Raw genomic sequence first — 17,071 nt, 5'->3', positions numbered from 1 at the left:
GTGCGACGATACGTGGTATTAAGTTATGGAACAGTCTCGGGCATGAATACAATGAATATATTATGAGACTTGTACTGAAATATTTATGGGTGGATGAGGTTGTGTATTTTACCTTTTAGGTATTTAGTTTACCATTGTTGGTATTATCAGAAGTGTATTAATACAGCTGTATATTGTGTGGTTGTAATATCTTACCGTATAGGTATTCTGTTTACCATTGCTGGTATTAATATTGTCAATTGCGTGTGCAATTTGCAAGGGATGTGGTTTCTGCATTGTTTTTTTCTTGTTGTGTTTCTTTTTTTGGGTGTGTACTTTTTGGGTTATGATATTGTATAGGAATATATATTTATTTGATGTTAGGGTTTTCTTAACTTCTATAGAAGCACATACCATTTTTCTTATTTCCTGTTGTTTTTCCTATAAATTGTAATTCATGGGAGTGGGTTTAAATAAGTTCAACTTCTACCCACTCCTTTTCGAGCAATAGAGGGTTTGATGCTGTATGATGATTAATACTTGCTGTATTGTCAATGTATGCGTTTGATTTTGCTGTTTTGTGAAGTATCATAGATATTGCTCGAAACAAACAATAAATAAATAAAATAAATAAATAAATAAATGTTAAATTTATAATGTACACCGTGATAATCGACTCCTAATAACTGAAAAGGTCCATGCAGGTAACACAGACAGAAACTGGAGTGAAAGGGAAACTTACTGTTATCGTCATCTGTTGGGCAGTAGCCCCACAGCCCCTTACAACTGTAGTCAGACTCAACAGCACACCATAGACTATTGGAATCAATGTTGGTACAATCTGCATACCATATATTGTTATATCGGAAAGGAAAGTGGCATGGACACCCATGTGCATTTCCATCAATTGTGTATAATACTATAAAACAAAAAAGATAACAATAAACATTTAATAAGAAGAATATTTTATAATTTAGCTATTGAAGAACACCATTAAACTAACTGAAGAACCTACCCGTTCTCACCAAGATGCGTACAAATGACACGCAGTGTCATTATCGTGCAATAGATACGCCAAATTCCGATTTTGCGTGCATATGATACGCCAGTCCTTCCCATTCACTTATATGGCGAATCGTTTTGTGACGTTTTATTTATTGTTTTCTCATTTGTTTTCTGTTTTTTAAACCATTTTCGCTTGGGTTTAGGGTTAGATTTCAGATTTGTTTAAGCAGGTTATTTAATATACAAATTTCTCTATGTTTTTATCTATATTTAAGCCATGGTCGCTTGGAGTTGGGGTTAGAGTTGGGGTTTGGGTTAGGATGTCATTTTTATATGACAAAAAGTTGTTCTAACCCTAAACCCAAGCGAAAATGGTAAAAAAAACAGAAAACAAATGAGAAAACAATAAATAAAACGTCACGAAACGATTCGCCATATAAGTGAATGGGAAGGACTGGCGTATCATATGCATGCAAAATCGGAATTTGGCGTATCTATTGCACGATAATGACACTGCGTGTCATTTGTACGCTTTTTGGTGAGAACGGGTTAGAAGAACACACATTTTCACATTTTGCAGGCACTTTATTTAAAACTGACATAAAGTGCATATAAGTCTTTTTCATTTGTGACCCTTTTGAATCAGATAAATTGTTATCACCATGCTTTATCAACTAAGCTAGAACAGTTATAAAGTTAAAGAGTTATATAGGAAAACAAACACAAGCATTTTAACTTCATGCTAAGTTCAGCTGATAGTGTATTTTAAGGCACGTACCTTCATAAGGCCGAGAGCAAATGTTGTTCTGTGTACCATGAATTGTCCATTGACTCTTTGTTTCAGTGTCTTTAGAGATGACTGGCACACCATTATCATTTACAGCAAGATACAGAGATTCATTCTTTAGTCGAAGCAATAAATCGCTTTGGCATTCCCACATCTGCAAAACATTGTCATCTTCACACATCAACCATTGCAGCATTTTACTACCAACACCAAGGCATTTCTTTGTGTAAATATTCAAAATGCGATCCTTTGAAATCCAGCGAAACTGTTGTGAGTCAGCGCGTGGGTCACAGGCAGAAAGTTGCTCCAGGTTGTTTGTCATGCATTGGTTATAATGCACACTATACATCACAAAGTTTCCTTCTGCACAAAAATAATGTGAATGACATACAGTGGTGTTCAGCTGTTTACATTAACCATTCATTCCTGTTTTAGTTTGAATAAAGAGAAAAAGAGAGAAGCTATATACCTGACTGTGCAAAGCAGTTTGATAGATCTAAGAAAAGCAGAAAAACAACACAAATGATTTTCATCTTGATGATCCAATTAGAGTCTGAGCTTAACTATCAGATTGTACATGCGGGCCTGCTCTTAAAACAGATTCAGTTGTGCCAATCAGAATGATATCTTGTCATGTGACCAGGGGCGGATCTACCGGGGTGGCACGGGGTGGCAGTTGCCACCCTAAATAAAAGCATTGCCACCCCACATGCCACCCCAGCGCTGGTATCCTAATATATATAATATATACCCGAGTAGGCTCTTTTAACCAGAAAGGCAATGTAGTTTTTCTCTGCGTGTGTTTAGGGGTGGGAGACACATATATGACGATGATTGGTGTGTGTGTGTGTCTTAGAGGGGGTGGGACAACCACATAGCTGATGGTGATTGGCTTAATTTCCATCGTTAGCCAACCAGAGGCAGCAGAGTTCATACCCGGTCATGCAGAAGCAGCACGCACAGTCAGTCCGAGCAGAAAGTCTTTTACAGTGTAAAAAAGGTCCGTGCAGTCTTGCCAACGTCAGTGACTTTGTCGCTATATTAAGAAACTTTTTAGACCCCTTTAGCGACTTTATTAAAAAAACAACTTGGACAAATCTAGCGATCTTTTCTGGCGTGGTTGGAAACTTTTGGAAACTGCCGTGAAAGCATGCATCACCCCATAAGGCATTCACATGCAGCCCGGTTCTCGCGCTGCAGTCCGGTTCTCGTGCTGCAGTCCATCCGTGATCCGAGTCGCACAAACCCGCGACAACAGAGCGATGGAAAGTACAATGAGCTCAAAACAAAGGTAGCGGACGCAAGCACAAAGTATAAAAAACACAAACGTTGAAACGTTACTTTTCCATCGTTGAGGTGAAAGGCAAGAATGTTTATGAATGTGCAACTTATGCCCATGAAGAGAGAGTCTCTTCACGTCTGTAGCAAGTAATTCTGATCTAATAAAGCAAAAAATAGTGTTTTCTCTTTAGTGTCTTTAAGTGATTAAGTTGAGCATCACATCAGCAGTACTGAATACGGTCATATTTTACAGATAAATGTTGCATCAGGATAAAAATACAAAAATTAAACTGTTGATTGTTTAATATTGCCTGAGGTAGTTGCTTGGTAGTTAAAACTACTGAACTGCACGTTTGTGTAAGCAGTAAATATCTTTTAAGCAGTTCTTTCTAGAGTTAGCTCGTCATGTCTTGTTAGCTAGTGCTAGCTAGTAAATATTCCAAACCTGCATATGAAATCACTCGTTATGATATTGTCTTCATTAAGGAGACAAAACTATTCAGTGTTGTGTATGTTTAGAAAGCTTGAAAGACAAAACTTAATGATACTATGAAAATAGTATGAGGCTGATATCCATTTTTTTAACCAAAAAGAATAGAAATATCAAATACTATGGGAGTGGAAGGTACAAATAAAACAGAAAAATATGTTGTGGAAGGGAAAGGAGTAGATGAAGTCATGAAAGAATGAAACATATGGATGGCAAATAGCTAAAAGAAGTGAAAAGACAGAAATCCATCATGAAGTGAGTGAAAGGATTAAAGAAGAGGGTTATGAGAGAAAGAGATATGTGCCTTTAAAATATGTTTTACATTAATATAAACTAGGCAAACCTGTTTTATTTATATAACAGTCTTTATACCATTATGTTCAACCTTGCTCATCATGGTTACAGTCAGTGTTTTAGATATTGGTAAGATGTATGTATTAACTTAGTAATAAGACAAAGGGTGCTACAGTAGAGATGCTAAAGGTAGCTGCTTGGGTAATTATAGGAACATTTGTTGTTGCCTGTTTTTATGTTATAAAAATTTGAGGTCCAGTATATACACCGCATATAGTATATACAGTATATAATTTTTTGTATCTACGACAACCATGCAAGGATGCTTACTTCATTGCCACCCCTCGTAGTTCTCATGCCACCCCCTTGCCACCCCATAAATAATTTTCTAGATCCGCCCCTGCATGTGACTCCTTTATTTTTAGAAATGCTGAAACACTAATGTGACCACAAGATCTTTCTGGAAGTGAAGGATGCATCTTCACAATTATCAAGAAATAAGGAAACTTAGTCTCAGTAACTGTATCTGTCTGACTTTTTGGGAACATTTTCCAAAGCATTAAGTAGGGGGGAGCAAGGCACAAACTAACGCGGGGTTAATTAACGCAGCTACTTTACACATTTATACAGGGCCAAGCAATCTTGTCAAGCACAAAACACAGAGGATCCCAGTGCAGGTAACAGAAAATGTTTTATTTAAACAATAATGACAGCAAACAGACAATGGCACGTCTGGGCATAAAGCCACACCAGGGCAGACGGCTGAGACGGGGAACACACACAGGCACCGGAACGATGAACCACACACGTTCGGGCTCCGGCCAGACAACGAACGGTGGGAGGAAGTATGGAGACCCCGATACGGGGTAGGGTGCGTAGACCGCTCCCGTGAGCGCCGCGTCACGGAAGCCACTGGGATAGGGGTAAATTCTGCGGCGGGCAGAGGGAGAGAGAGAGAGCGTTAGAGACACTGATGAGAGAAGCTGGACAGCTCCAGTGATGAAGGACCTCTCCAGTGCACAGCGACAATGCCGCGATGAGTCTCCGCCGTAAAGTGATAGACCAGTCTATAAATCCAACAGAGGTTGAAGACAGTCCGTAACAGGCAGCAGAGAAACAGTCCAGAGAGCCGTCGAGTAATCAGAGTCCACAGGAAAACTCTCGGGTAGCAGTGAGCTCAGACTGGGGTAGGGAAAATAAATCCACAAACTAAAATCAGACACAAAACACGACTAGAAACTAGCGTAGCTAGAAATGGCGAGAACATACACCGTGACAGACGAGTATATAGACAAACTTTGACAAACGAACTTGCCAAGACACACTAAACACACAGGGATTAAATACACAGACAAGATGACCGGATAACAAGCAACAGGTGAGGAAGACGAGAGGAGGTAATCACACTGAACAGGAACACCTGTGAGGGAAGCACACGTGAACCTGAAAAACACATACAAACACAAGACAACCACAATACAAACAAGACAAAACCATAAATATTTATATATAAATAAATATATATAAATATATGTATACACATGAAAACAGAACACCAGACTAAACAAGACATAAAAACAAAGACTGGAAAATGCAAGGGAGCGGGGATAAAGTCACAATGACAAGAGAATACAAGGGAGCGGGGAAAAGTCACAAGACACGAGAAAAGCGTGGTCTGATATGACAATACCAAAACCACGTTCTCCCACACAAAACATTGTACTGTTAGGACCCTGCCATACAAAACTAGATATAATTACCAACAAGATTATGGCAGAGTCCTCACAAATCTGTGCTTTTGGTTATTTTCTCTTACTGTCATAAGATGATCTCCTTTGAATTTGTGAAAAGGTTTGTTGTGTTTCAGTTAATTTATTGAACAAAGAGTGTTTTGGAGGCATAAAAGTAAATTTCTTCATCTTAAGTTTTTTTTTCAATTTCTGAGTTGGGTGTGTAAGTCACAAAATCCAACCTTATGCAGCGCTATATCAACAGATAAAGAGAGAGACAGTGAGACCGTACATTATTATCCTGAGTACACATTTGCCAGCATTTTACCTAGCAGCATTAAAATAACCAGTGTTGGGCAAGTTACTGAAAATTACTTCTTTTATAAGTAATTGAGTTACTCTACCAGTTACTGTATATCAAAAGTAATTAGTTACTAGAGAAAGTTTTAAGTTACTTTTATGGCTGCTTTTTAAATGTAAAAAGAGGTAGTTATTTCTCACAGCCGTCAGCCCAATGGCCCCTCGGCACAACAGATTGTAAATTGGTCTACTCACTTTGATCGTCCAGGTGCTTTGCCACTGCCCATTTTCTCTTTAAGAATTTGGAGACAATTGTGTCAACATGTCATATTTTCTAAAATAAATTATAATTTTTCTGATTCCATATTTATTTTAATAAGCCAGAAATGTCTTTGATGTGTCCTGCTGACAGGCGCAGTGTGAGCGTGCAGCAGCTGACGCAAATTATGGGTCCTCCGAAGATTAGACCGTCTCATTTCAGTTCTCTTCGCGAACTTCTGAGGCTTCCACCTTGAAAGACCGAGTGCTCACTTTTTTAGGTCGCATGCTTAGCAGGGCGCGGCATGGAATTGGGACACAGCTTGTGAAGCTTGCGGCGGTAGTGCGCTCTTTAGGTCATATATTGTTTGTATGTTTTCTGTTGGATTTAAATTATACACAGGATTAAAGGAAGATATTTAATCAGAAAACGGAGTATGTGTTTTGTCCGACAGACACAGAGCGAGTGGATTGTTTTGTCGGATACGGAGCGAGTGAAACTGAAACTGAAACTAAATGCGCACTCACACATACTATGGTGTTTTTAACACGTTTTAACACTTGTACAGCGCAGTGTGAATATTTTTCTGGAAACAACAATCGCGGATCGTTCTGTTCCATGAAGGCTGGTGTAAACATCTAAGATATATATTAACATTTCTCAGATTTATTGCTTTTGTGGACTACAAATGCAAGTTAATGTCATACTGGGATTGCTTGGCAAAGATAATTTACAAACATGAGACCGGATGGATTATGACAATTTTTAAACAAAGGTATTGTCCCGTTTAGATTTTTCATGTTCATTCTATACGCACTGTCAGCCATGATGAAGTTTAATGATTCATTGCGCCGTCCACCACGGTCCTGCAACAATAGATCAGAAATGTCTCGTCTGCAAGTGTTATTTTTTTACAAAATAGAGTAACGAGAGTAACAAACTAATTTAAATTTCAGTAATTGTAATTGCGTTACTTGATTTAAAAAAATACTTCGTTACATACTCGTTACTGATAAAAGTAGTGGAATTACAGTAATGCGTTACTTTGTAACGCGATACTCCCATCACTGAAAATAACATCTCCAAACCCTCTCAATCAGGGCCGGCCCGAGGCATAAGCGAACCAAGCGGCTCCTTAGGCCCCCCGCCCCAATCTTTTTTTTTTACAATTAAAAAACTTAAACAGGTAATATAAATGAATGAATTAATGAATACGAATAAATAAATGAATAATTAAAGACAAGAACATTTTGATTTGCAGACTACTGTGTGTCTGCAGTGCTAGCGTTTTAGTCAGGCGCAAAATAGACACCTGCGCCACCTGCGCGTTTTGGCGCACAAGTGCACGACGTCGTCACTCACTGTAAATGATGAGCCATTTGACATGTCACAAAAAAGGATATATCCCTCTGGTGCCGAAAAGAGAAAAAAGAAAAGGACAGAGGATGAGAAAAAAAGAGCAAGATAAAGGTATGTTTGCATGATTATATACAGTATGTTTAATTTGTGTTAGTGTAGTGGTGTGACAGATTGACGTTAATCCGTGACCGTGATCGACTCACGGTTCGGCTCGCATGCGATTATATATTGAAAGTTTATCATTTGCACGTGTTTCAAAGGCTTGCAAAAGTTAACATTTCAAGTGATTTTAAACAATTTATCTCGCAAAAAGGCGCTAAAGTGAGCAGTATTCTGCATGCCCATGCGCTTGAAATTGTCCGGTCCAGCTCCCTTCAGAGATCAGAACACTAACACTTGATGTTTAAACTTTAGAGAGAGTTACGCTATTTTGTGTCATATTGTAGTCCATAAACATACATTTGAGGAATAGGGAACTGAAAACAACATAACATTTTTATGCTCCACCGTCTGTAATTCGTCCTCTGTTTGTGTGTGCGCGCGTGAGCGCGCTGTGTATAAGTGCACTTAGTATGGCACACATGGAGAGACGAACATAAAATCTTTCTGTTCTTGACAGGGCACATACAAACAAAATGATCTCCACAGTACTCTTTTCCAATAAAAACATTTGTTTATTTCTTTGGACGGTTTATGTATAGATTAGGCAGAAACCAGGTCTGTGCTTATCTTAAAGAGACAGTAACTTTAATTAACCTACTTAAGTCTGGGTCATTAATGTTAATCAAACCCTCTAAGACAAAGAGAAAATCACTTCTGTAGCTCTAAAAAAATAATAATTATATTTAATTCATACAATAAAGACAGTGTTATGATTCATTTGATTTGATTTCTGTACCTAATGGTAATTTTAACCCTTACTTAATGTGCAACTTTGTTCTTTTTATAAATGTTTGTAAGTAATTACCAATTTCCGGTAACAATTTATTTTACGACCCGCAAAGTACCGCGTAATTAAACCGAATTTACAGTGTGCCTATTTGTAACAACAGAGTACCTCTACAGTAGTTATAAAGGAACAAAATTTTAAGTTTGGGGTTATAAGGGGGTAAGAATATATGGAAAATTATTCTCTAAGTATTTCATAACTACAGGGTACCTATTGTAATATTACGTGGTATGTATGACTTACGTCTATGGGTAATATGTTTTTTTTTTTCATATTTGCTACTTACCTGATGAAAGTGTATTGTATAGCCTACAGTTGATGTCTACAAGCCACGTCGGCAAATAAAATATAACAGCAAAATAAAAATAATAGCAACTTGTACCTCTTTGATCTGTATATGTATACAGGAGTTACCAGGTAACTCTTATATTTGCGGGCTGTAAATTAAAGTGGGGCTTATTCCCCGCTTGTTCTGTGTATGTACCAGGTAACTCTTACCTTTGCAGGCTGTAAATTAAAGTGGCGCTTGTTACAGCCTTGTTCTGTGTATTTACCAGGTAGGGGAGAGTGCGGTAAAGTGAGACATTGGGTAAAGTGAGACACCCCCTGTATCTAGGCAACGGAACACATTTGTGGTCCTATGAACATTATGGCTGCGTCCGAAAATGCATATTGTATAGTAGGTACTGAATTAGATGAAGTACCTACTTACTTGGCGTTAAAACAGTAGGTACTGTATAGTATGAATCCTGGTAGTATGAATGAGATTCCGACATACTACATCCGCCATGTTGCTACATCACGTGACATACGTCGTCATCACGTGATGTCATTTCAGCGCAAAAACAGCCGCATGCCTCTTCTTCTTTGTTGGATAACTCCTCTCCCGGGGCATCATGTGATAGTGAAGCGTCCATCGTATGCACACTGCAAAATCTAACCGGAAGTAGTAGGTCATCCGGGTACTTTTCGCATACTGTTTTTCGAATACTATGTATTCGGACATACTACTCGCCTCGCCTACTGCTTTTCGCGTACTATATAGTATGAGGTAGGCGGTTTCGGACGCAGCATATGTTTTTAAGCCCCTCAAATTTCCCCTTGGCCATGAAGGACAGGACCTCATGCTGCTGTGGTTAGCATGTTTTTTTTCACAAAAATATATTTTTTGCTTGTAAAAGTACATTTTCTTGCTGTCAACTTAATCAACTGTTGTGCCAAAGTAAATTGATTCAGGTAGAAAAACTTATATCATACATGTTTATGAACTACCAACATATAAAACCTTGTGTTGATGCTAGCTGAAGATTAGCCTGAATTTCCAAGAGAGAGAGTTTTTTTCCAAAATGTGGTGGTGGGGTAAAGTGAGACAAATGCTGTGGGGTAAAGTGAGACATGAGGCACAAGTTCAGTTTAGTCTAAAACATATTTTAATGTAATATTACATTACATATGTTTTATTTTTAATGTTATAAACATTGCAGAAAAACCATTATGCCTAGTCAATACACCAGGAAGACAGTACTTTCAAGTGTTTAGAAAAATAATGTTCTTAATTGACCAATCCCCTTGGTTCTGTTACTAGTCCAACATTAGTTCTGGAATGTGTGGTCGTCAAGCTAGCCGTCAGGATTTTATCTGTTACAATATGTGCTGTTATGGTAGTTTCAGAGTAGAAAAAGTAAGTGGATCAGTTTACCCCGAGCTGGTTCACTTTACCCCCTTGATTTTTTCTGGTCTGTCTCAGTTTACCCCTAAGCTGGGGTAAAGTGAGACACAAGACCACTTTGTTACATCTGTAAAGACGACTCGTACTGTAGTTTAACTTAAACTTTATTGTTGTTGTCAGCTTGCTTCACATCACTGACTCAAAACCCAAAACACCCGACGTCACTTCCGTTTATGAAGTTTATTTGAACTAAGTTCGGGAGGAGCATGGTCATGTGATCCAACCAATCAGTGCAAAGAGGTGCCTATAAATGGCACTCCCTCACCTCTGTCCCGTGACAGATTTTTTGCAGCATTTGGCCCCGCCCATGTGTCGTCACATCCGGTTTCGAGCGTTGTTGTGCGACGACATGCTTTCTCGGCCCGCCACTACTTATCCAGCAAGGATTAATTTCTTTCTACCTGAAAATTTGGGGATATTAACCGACACTTTCCACTTCACAACAGGACGCCGAATCCCACTCTCGCCCCTGCAGGCGAGACGTCCGCCATTTTTTCGCCTCGGTTCCTATCCGGCCCAATCGAGCCGAGTCATTAAACAGGGACTGATAAAAGCTTCAAAACGATCACTATTGAACTATATCTTTCGCGCAAGTTTAACGCTATGACTAAATGTCTCCTTTCAGACTACTAACCATTTCCCATTGAGCCTTTCGTACTCATCTAGCAAGCAAGGCCACCGGGCCCAAATTTCGCGCCCTCCAACTTCCACCGTACTCCGCAGAGTGCCGGGTTTTTTCCTAATGCCTCTCACCACCGGTGGCAGGCGCTCGGCAGGTCCGGGCCGCGTCCTAGAGCGCCGGTTTCAATCAGTTCCCTCGCCCGCATAACAGTGGCTCCCGCTTCCATTTCACCAAATATTTCTGTTATATTCGCCAGCGTCGCAATCCGTTTTCCTCATCTGTATTTTTGTCCATAGGATGTTAACTTCAGGTGCTTCATAGCATGAGGCTGCCTCCGCTAGCGGCTCAAGCACTGACGCTATTATCTCTCATTCCTCTGTTTTTAGTTCAACCTGTTCTAAATATCACCAAATATAACGGGAGATTGCCTCCGCAGACCACCGATCCTTATTCATTCAGTACCTCCCCATGCAATCTTTTTGAAACGCACGGATTATTAACACAGGGACCCAAAATAGTCATTGGTTTTTAATCGATATAATATATGCTTCCCTTTTTTATCGATATTTTCCTCCGCAACTCGGACTTCTCGATCTCAATGTAGACCGTGTTGATTTTTCTTTTCACATTACTCTTAAAGTATTGTACTTACATCCTTCGTTTTGTATTGATTTAGCTACTGTACAGAAATAATTTGCTCTGCTTTTCCCTCTAGTTGCAAACCTAATAAGCAACCGCTCACGCTTTCATCACAACGGCAGACTTTTGCGCTATCACCACCGGCCCGAATCATACTTTTAAATCAAATCTGTCAGTCAGTTCTGTAGTTTTTCAAGTCGTGCGATCTCACATTTGCCATTATGTAAGTTATCTAGAAGCAGCGTCTCCAGCTGCTGGTGATACGCTACCAGGCGGACCTAACTCGCTTATTACACACTATTTTAGAATATATTGCGTTTTCTCGTCACAGACCCCCAATACGAACTTACTTTAATGGTTTTTCCCGCTATTAATCGTGCCCGGCGTTAAAGTGTCGGCTCGTATGTCCTTCTACAGGACTGTGTTTTGTTCCTTAAGAAGTGCACTAACTAGCTCCATCCTTGCCGTCGACGTTAAAAGCTGTTCCTTGTTCGCGTCATACCCTGATGGATATACAGGCTTACCAGGGTTTTTCAGCACCCGCAGCAGCGCGCTCCGCATGTTTCCTTCACGTTAGGGGGTTATTTATTTCAAAATCTAACTCTATATTCGTCACCTGCCAGTCGATTCGTTCTTTTGTAGTCGATGGTGGAGCTATAACGCAGATTTTACCATTTAAATGATGTCTGACATTAATCATTGCTTAATTCTGTCCCAGGTTCCCTTCATACTCTAAATATATTATTCCAATCTGCCTCTGCAGATCCTGTTTAAATCATATGCCACACAAGGTAATCTCTTAATCTTCCTTTAAGCGTTTTTCCTATTTTTAACCAGCCCGTAAAATAAAAACCTGCAAGTATAGACCATGGGAAAGTTGACATTAGTCTAATACCCTGATTCGCAGCATTCATTTAACGCCCGCTGGCGTAATATAGGCTACCGCATTCAATGCCGCATCACGGTTTATTTAACTCGTGGGGAAATCAGTCGCAAAAAAGTTGGGTTTTCGGTTTTATTTAATGTAACTATGCAATTCCCATATTCACTGAAAAATCTCAATCTAGCCACCCGATGCTTTTCCAGCAGATCTCCCTCACAGTTGAAAAAGTTTTAAAGATCCTGGCATTTTGGCATCGCTGAGTGCAAATCATGGGACCCATCCACCTCCTTCGGGTTTCTGGGTTTTAAGCTATTTCGGTCATATAGCGTTGTCGTATTTAATCTCCTTAGCCAGTTTTGTTTTAAATGTAAACTCCTCTCATCTAAAATTTTGTTCTGTCCTACATGCTGCTCTGGTAGCATTCTAAATAAAATTGAAAACGCTCAAATTTTCTAAATTTGTCAACGAAACACTGCGCCCCCTCTCTATGCTTTTACGATGGTCTTCGGAATCAAATTTAACTGCCACGCATGTGCCAGGGAGCAAAATCGTATTCATTTTTTTTCCCATCACCGGTAGTTAGCCTGCCGGCATCAGAACTGGATGCAAGTCCATCCCTAGTAAGTCATCATACAAAACCGTTTTTACAAAGTCACCAGGTAAAATCTTGATACCTCGATTTATATTCAGAGACATTTACCCTATCCTCCAAAGGTATTATTCAACGGCAAATCATTTAACCATGAACTCTTTTTTTTTCTCTACACTGTAAAAATCAAATTGTTGGCCCAATTAATTATTTTTTAGTAACTAAGAAAATTGGTTTAACATATATATATATATATATTTTTTGCCCGTCCAACATTTCATTAATTGGATTTTTACAGTGTAAGGAAACCACACCTGGAACTAATTAATTTGCTCGTTTCCAACACCTGAGCATTCCGCTGTTACCAATCACATTCGCATGTTCACATGCCAATTCAATCGTGTTTTTTCTAATTGCTCAGCGCTTGCATATCAGCTCTTATTTCACGTAAATTTCTATCAGCATTTGCTGCTTGTCTAAACCTCATTATATTGTCATTAAATAACAATAGTTTTCTTTTTAAGCTCTGCTATTTGCATTACTGCACATTTCCCCCAATCAGAAACTATGCAAAGTTTCTTTCTTCTGTTTATTCGTCTTGCCCCTTCAAAGTGCTGGGTGAGCCCCATTCGACCGCAGGTGGGACCTACCCATCTGGTGCTGTGAGCATTCCAGCTAAAGCTCCCGCAGACGCTACGAGGGTCCTCCCTGTCAAACACTTAAATTCGATGCCCAGTTTTGCTCCAAAAAATTCACGCCTTTTAATATATGCACTCTTGTTTCGACTGCATATGGGGTCTACCTCTCCGATGCCATGGGCATTTCAGGTCCGTTTCCGGATTTTTCTTTGTTGGGCATCTCATTTATTCAACAGTTAAGTCATTCAGGCTAATTAAGTGGCATTAATTTTTATAATCTAATCTTTGGCAAACCTTCATCAGCTATAAACAACTCTAAAACTCTCACCCGTCATCAAAACTATATTTAGAAATAAGCCCATTCGCCCAAACTCCATGCCGCCCATTACAATTGACTTAGGGGCGGTTTCCCAGACCAGGATTAGCTTAATCCAGGACTAGGCCTTAGTTTAATTAGGAAATATAACTAGTTTTAACAAACATGCCTTACTAAAAACATTACCTGTGTGCATTTTGAGGTAAAACAAAGGGCCCTGATGTATTTTAAGATATGTAAGTGCAAGTTGTTTACAGTTTGGAGAGCTCTTAAAGGTGTTTAAGTCTAGAACTAGTCTAATCCCTGTCCGGGAAACCGCCCCATAATGTCTAGGTGCCTTTCCGCCTTTCGGCTCGGTCACCACTCTCTCTACCACTCCATCCATACTGCCCGCACGCTGGACGCAGTGTTCATTTTGTGTTTTTTGCTTTTTAAACTGTTCAGGATTTGCAGTCATCTAAAATTTCAGTCCAGTCATCTACCCTACAACTTCTGATTAAAAAGTTCTAAAACCTTGATACAATCTCGTTTTTCTTCAAACAAAGTAAGACTTTCAAATTTAAGAAGGGGCACTTTCTATTTTCAGTTTACCGAACCCCATCCAATTATATAATTCGCTACTAAATTACCTGCAGTACAGACGATCCTGGTCGAAACTTGTTTTGATCCTTTTTTTATCGACAACCGAATTTAATTAGCTACGAGATTTTGGTAAAATTTGTTTTAATCCAGTCTGATATCCAAGCAATTAAATTTTCATTCAGCTAATTCATTCAGCATCAGTGCCCCAACCACTCCCACTCCAAACGGCCTCTCTAATCAACAAACTTAGGCCCTCAGTTGCTGGATTTTAGAATCATTCAAATTCTACATTAGATTCAACCACTTGCATATCAGAAAATCTTGTGTACGCCTAGTTTGTTTTGTTTGCTTCACCTGCACATTCATTAAAATGAATAAATAATTATATGTATATTTATCTGCGTGCATTTATACTTGTGAGAATACACTGTATGTACAGTATTCGTATATATTTTTTCCCAGCATTTTTTTTCACACACAGTTGCACTCTACCGTGCACGTCGTTGTATGGGCTCCCCCAGTGTCGGCGCCACGAGCGGGCCCTAGGGGGCATGGCCCGGCCACTTGAGTCACTGTGCCCCCTTACTTCTCAAAATAACAATGAACTTAATAATTTAAAAAATGTGCTGCAAATACATTTGGTTATACAATGAATACTGAATACAATTCGGAGTATAATTAATAAAAAATAATAATTAAAATACTAACCCACAATGTTTAAGAATGTGGGGCTTGTAGTGCAGACCGTGCTGAACTCTGGGTAATGTAGTCGAGGAGCGCTGTGTTCGCATGTGCGTTGTTAATAGTGATACACAGAAGGAAATACGAGCTGTTTTCATGTTTATCTCAAGTTTATTTGCAAGTTTTGCCCTGCCACCCGGGTGTTCAGATGATGTAAACCTGATAAGAAAGCGATGGAGACTGTTTCGTTGGAAATAAAAAAAATGTGCTTCGGAACCACATTGTCTGCTCATCACTGCGTGTAAACAAACCCGAGTGAACTGTTACAACTACCGTCACGATAGCCGAGGCGGATGATAAAAAGGTAACAAATGCTAACATAGTCAGCCAGTTACATTCACGCAGCCACTACATTTGAACAACACAAATTCTTAAAGGTATCCCCAGTGTTTTGTCTGCACTGAAAGTTACTGTCACGTTCGGGGTCACAATCGCCAACTCATGTTCTGTCTAAATAATGTATACTTGTAAGTCTTGGCATTTGAGCAAGACGAAGAAATTTCGCGACAAATAAAAGGACCTTCTTAAAAAGTTTTAAAAAGTCCTCTCGTCGCCTGCAGCTCTTCTGAAGGTAAACGCATAGTTCATTCTGGTGTTAGATGTCAGTAACATTGTTTTCTTTTGCTGTTATTTGGTTATGTACCTGTCTTTATTATTTGCGTGAGTTATCCAGTCTTGCACTTTAACGTCATTATTATAAGTTATGGTTTTACTATAGTGAGGGATTTATTTGCGACAACAACTTGGCTGGCTGTATCAATCCTGCTAATTTCACGGCTAGTTGCTATATGAGTAAATATATAGACATAACATTTTGATTTGATGTCTTTTATTAGCTTATTTTTAAGAAATGCAAACCTTCTGGCAAAACGTTTCCAGACGCGTTAAAACAAGTTAAAAGTCAAAAGAGGAACATTCGGTTTAATCATTGTAAATACAATCTCATATACGTTATTAATTATGCATATTTATTCTGTATTAATTCGTAGGTATTAAACTGTCCCTGTTAACGTGACTCGCTCGCACTCGCAGTACCCGGGTGAGGCTGTGTTTCAGGCGGTTGTTCAAGGAATAAAATACCTTTGAATGTTGCGACTGGCCAGTGGCCGAAAAGTACCAAGCATTTTACAGTGCCATGTAGTAATAATAATAATAATAAAATAATAAGATGAACCAGGTGCCCCACCAGTAAAATAGGAGGCCCCCTCATTCTGTATTCTCTGGCGCCAACACTGGGCTCCCCGTTTGTAGGCAGTGCGGGATTTTCTTCCACCAATTTAAGTTTCGCCCCTTCAAATCGCTGGTCGAGCCCCATCACTCATCACTCATAATTTTCTCACCTTTATATTTTCATGTTGAATTTGCAACAGGACCTACCCATCCAATGCTGTGAGCATCTCCGCAAAAGCTCCCTTTGGATGCTGCGAGGGTCCTCCTGGTCGGACACCAAATTTTTGCCTTTTTAACCCTATTCTAGAGCCTTCCTGTTTGACTGCAGGCGGGACCTACCCGTTCGATGCTGTGAGTATCTCCGTTAAAGCTCCCTTCGGATGCTGCGAGGGTTCTCCCGGTCGAACACCAAAATTTTTGCTTTTTAAACCTTATATCAAGCATTTCCTTTTTACTACAGGCGGAACCTACCCATCCGATGCAGCGAGCATCTTCGCTCAAGCTCCCTTTGGATGCAGCGAGGGTCCTCCCGGTTGGACGCTTAATTTTGCTTATTTAAAAAATCTATCGTCAAGCATTCCCGTTTGACTGCTGGTAGGAACTTCCCGTCTGATGCCGTGAGCACCTCAGCCAAAGCCCCCATCAGATGCTGCGATGGTCTTCCCGGTCAAACGCCTAATTTGAATTTTGCTTGTCTCGCTTATTAGATTTCTCTCCGTCCTCACCAGC

General features: G+C 39.6%; 1 long non-coding RNA gene across 1 annotated transcript; it reads right to left on the bottom strand.

Annotated features, from left to right (window-relative positions):
- Positions 1 to 716: 716 nt before the first annotated feature.
- On the bottom strand, positions 717 to 2,378 carry LOC141369237 (uncharacterized). Its single transcript, XR_012372810.1, has 3 exons — positions 2,241 to 2,378; positions 1,763 to 2,134; positions 717 to 898 (listed from the first exon to the last, which is right to left on the bottom strand). It is a non-coding gene; the product is annotated as an uncharacterized lncRNA (long non-coding RNA).
- Between the last annotated feature and the right edge of the window lie 14,693 nt (positions 2,379 to 17,071).

The sequence above is a fragment of the Misgurnus anguillicaudatus genome, chromosome 2 (genome assembly GCF_027580225.2).
Source record: "Misgurnus anguillicaudatus chromosome 2, ASM2758022v2, whole genome shotgun sequence".
In the NCBI taxonomy this organism is placed as follows: domain Eukaryota; kingdom Metazoa; phylum Chordata; class Actinopteri; order Cypriniformes; family Cobitidae; genus Misgurnus; species Misgurnus anguillicaudatus.
Note: the sequence above shows the minus strand (reverse complement) of the source record. Positions and strands in the feature narration are given on the sequence as shown.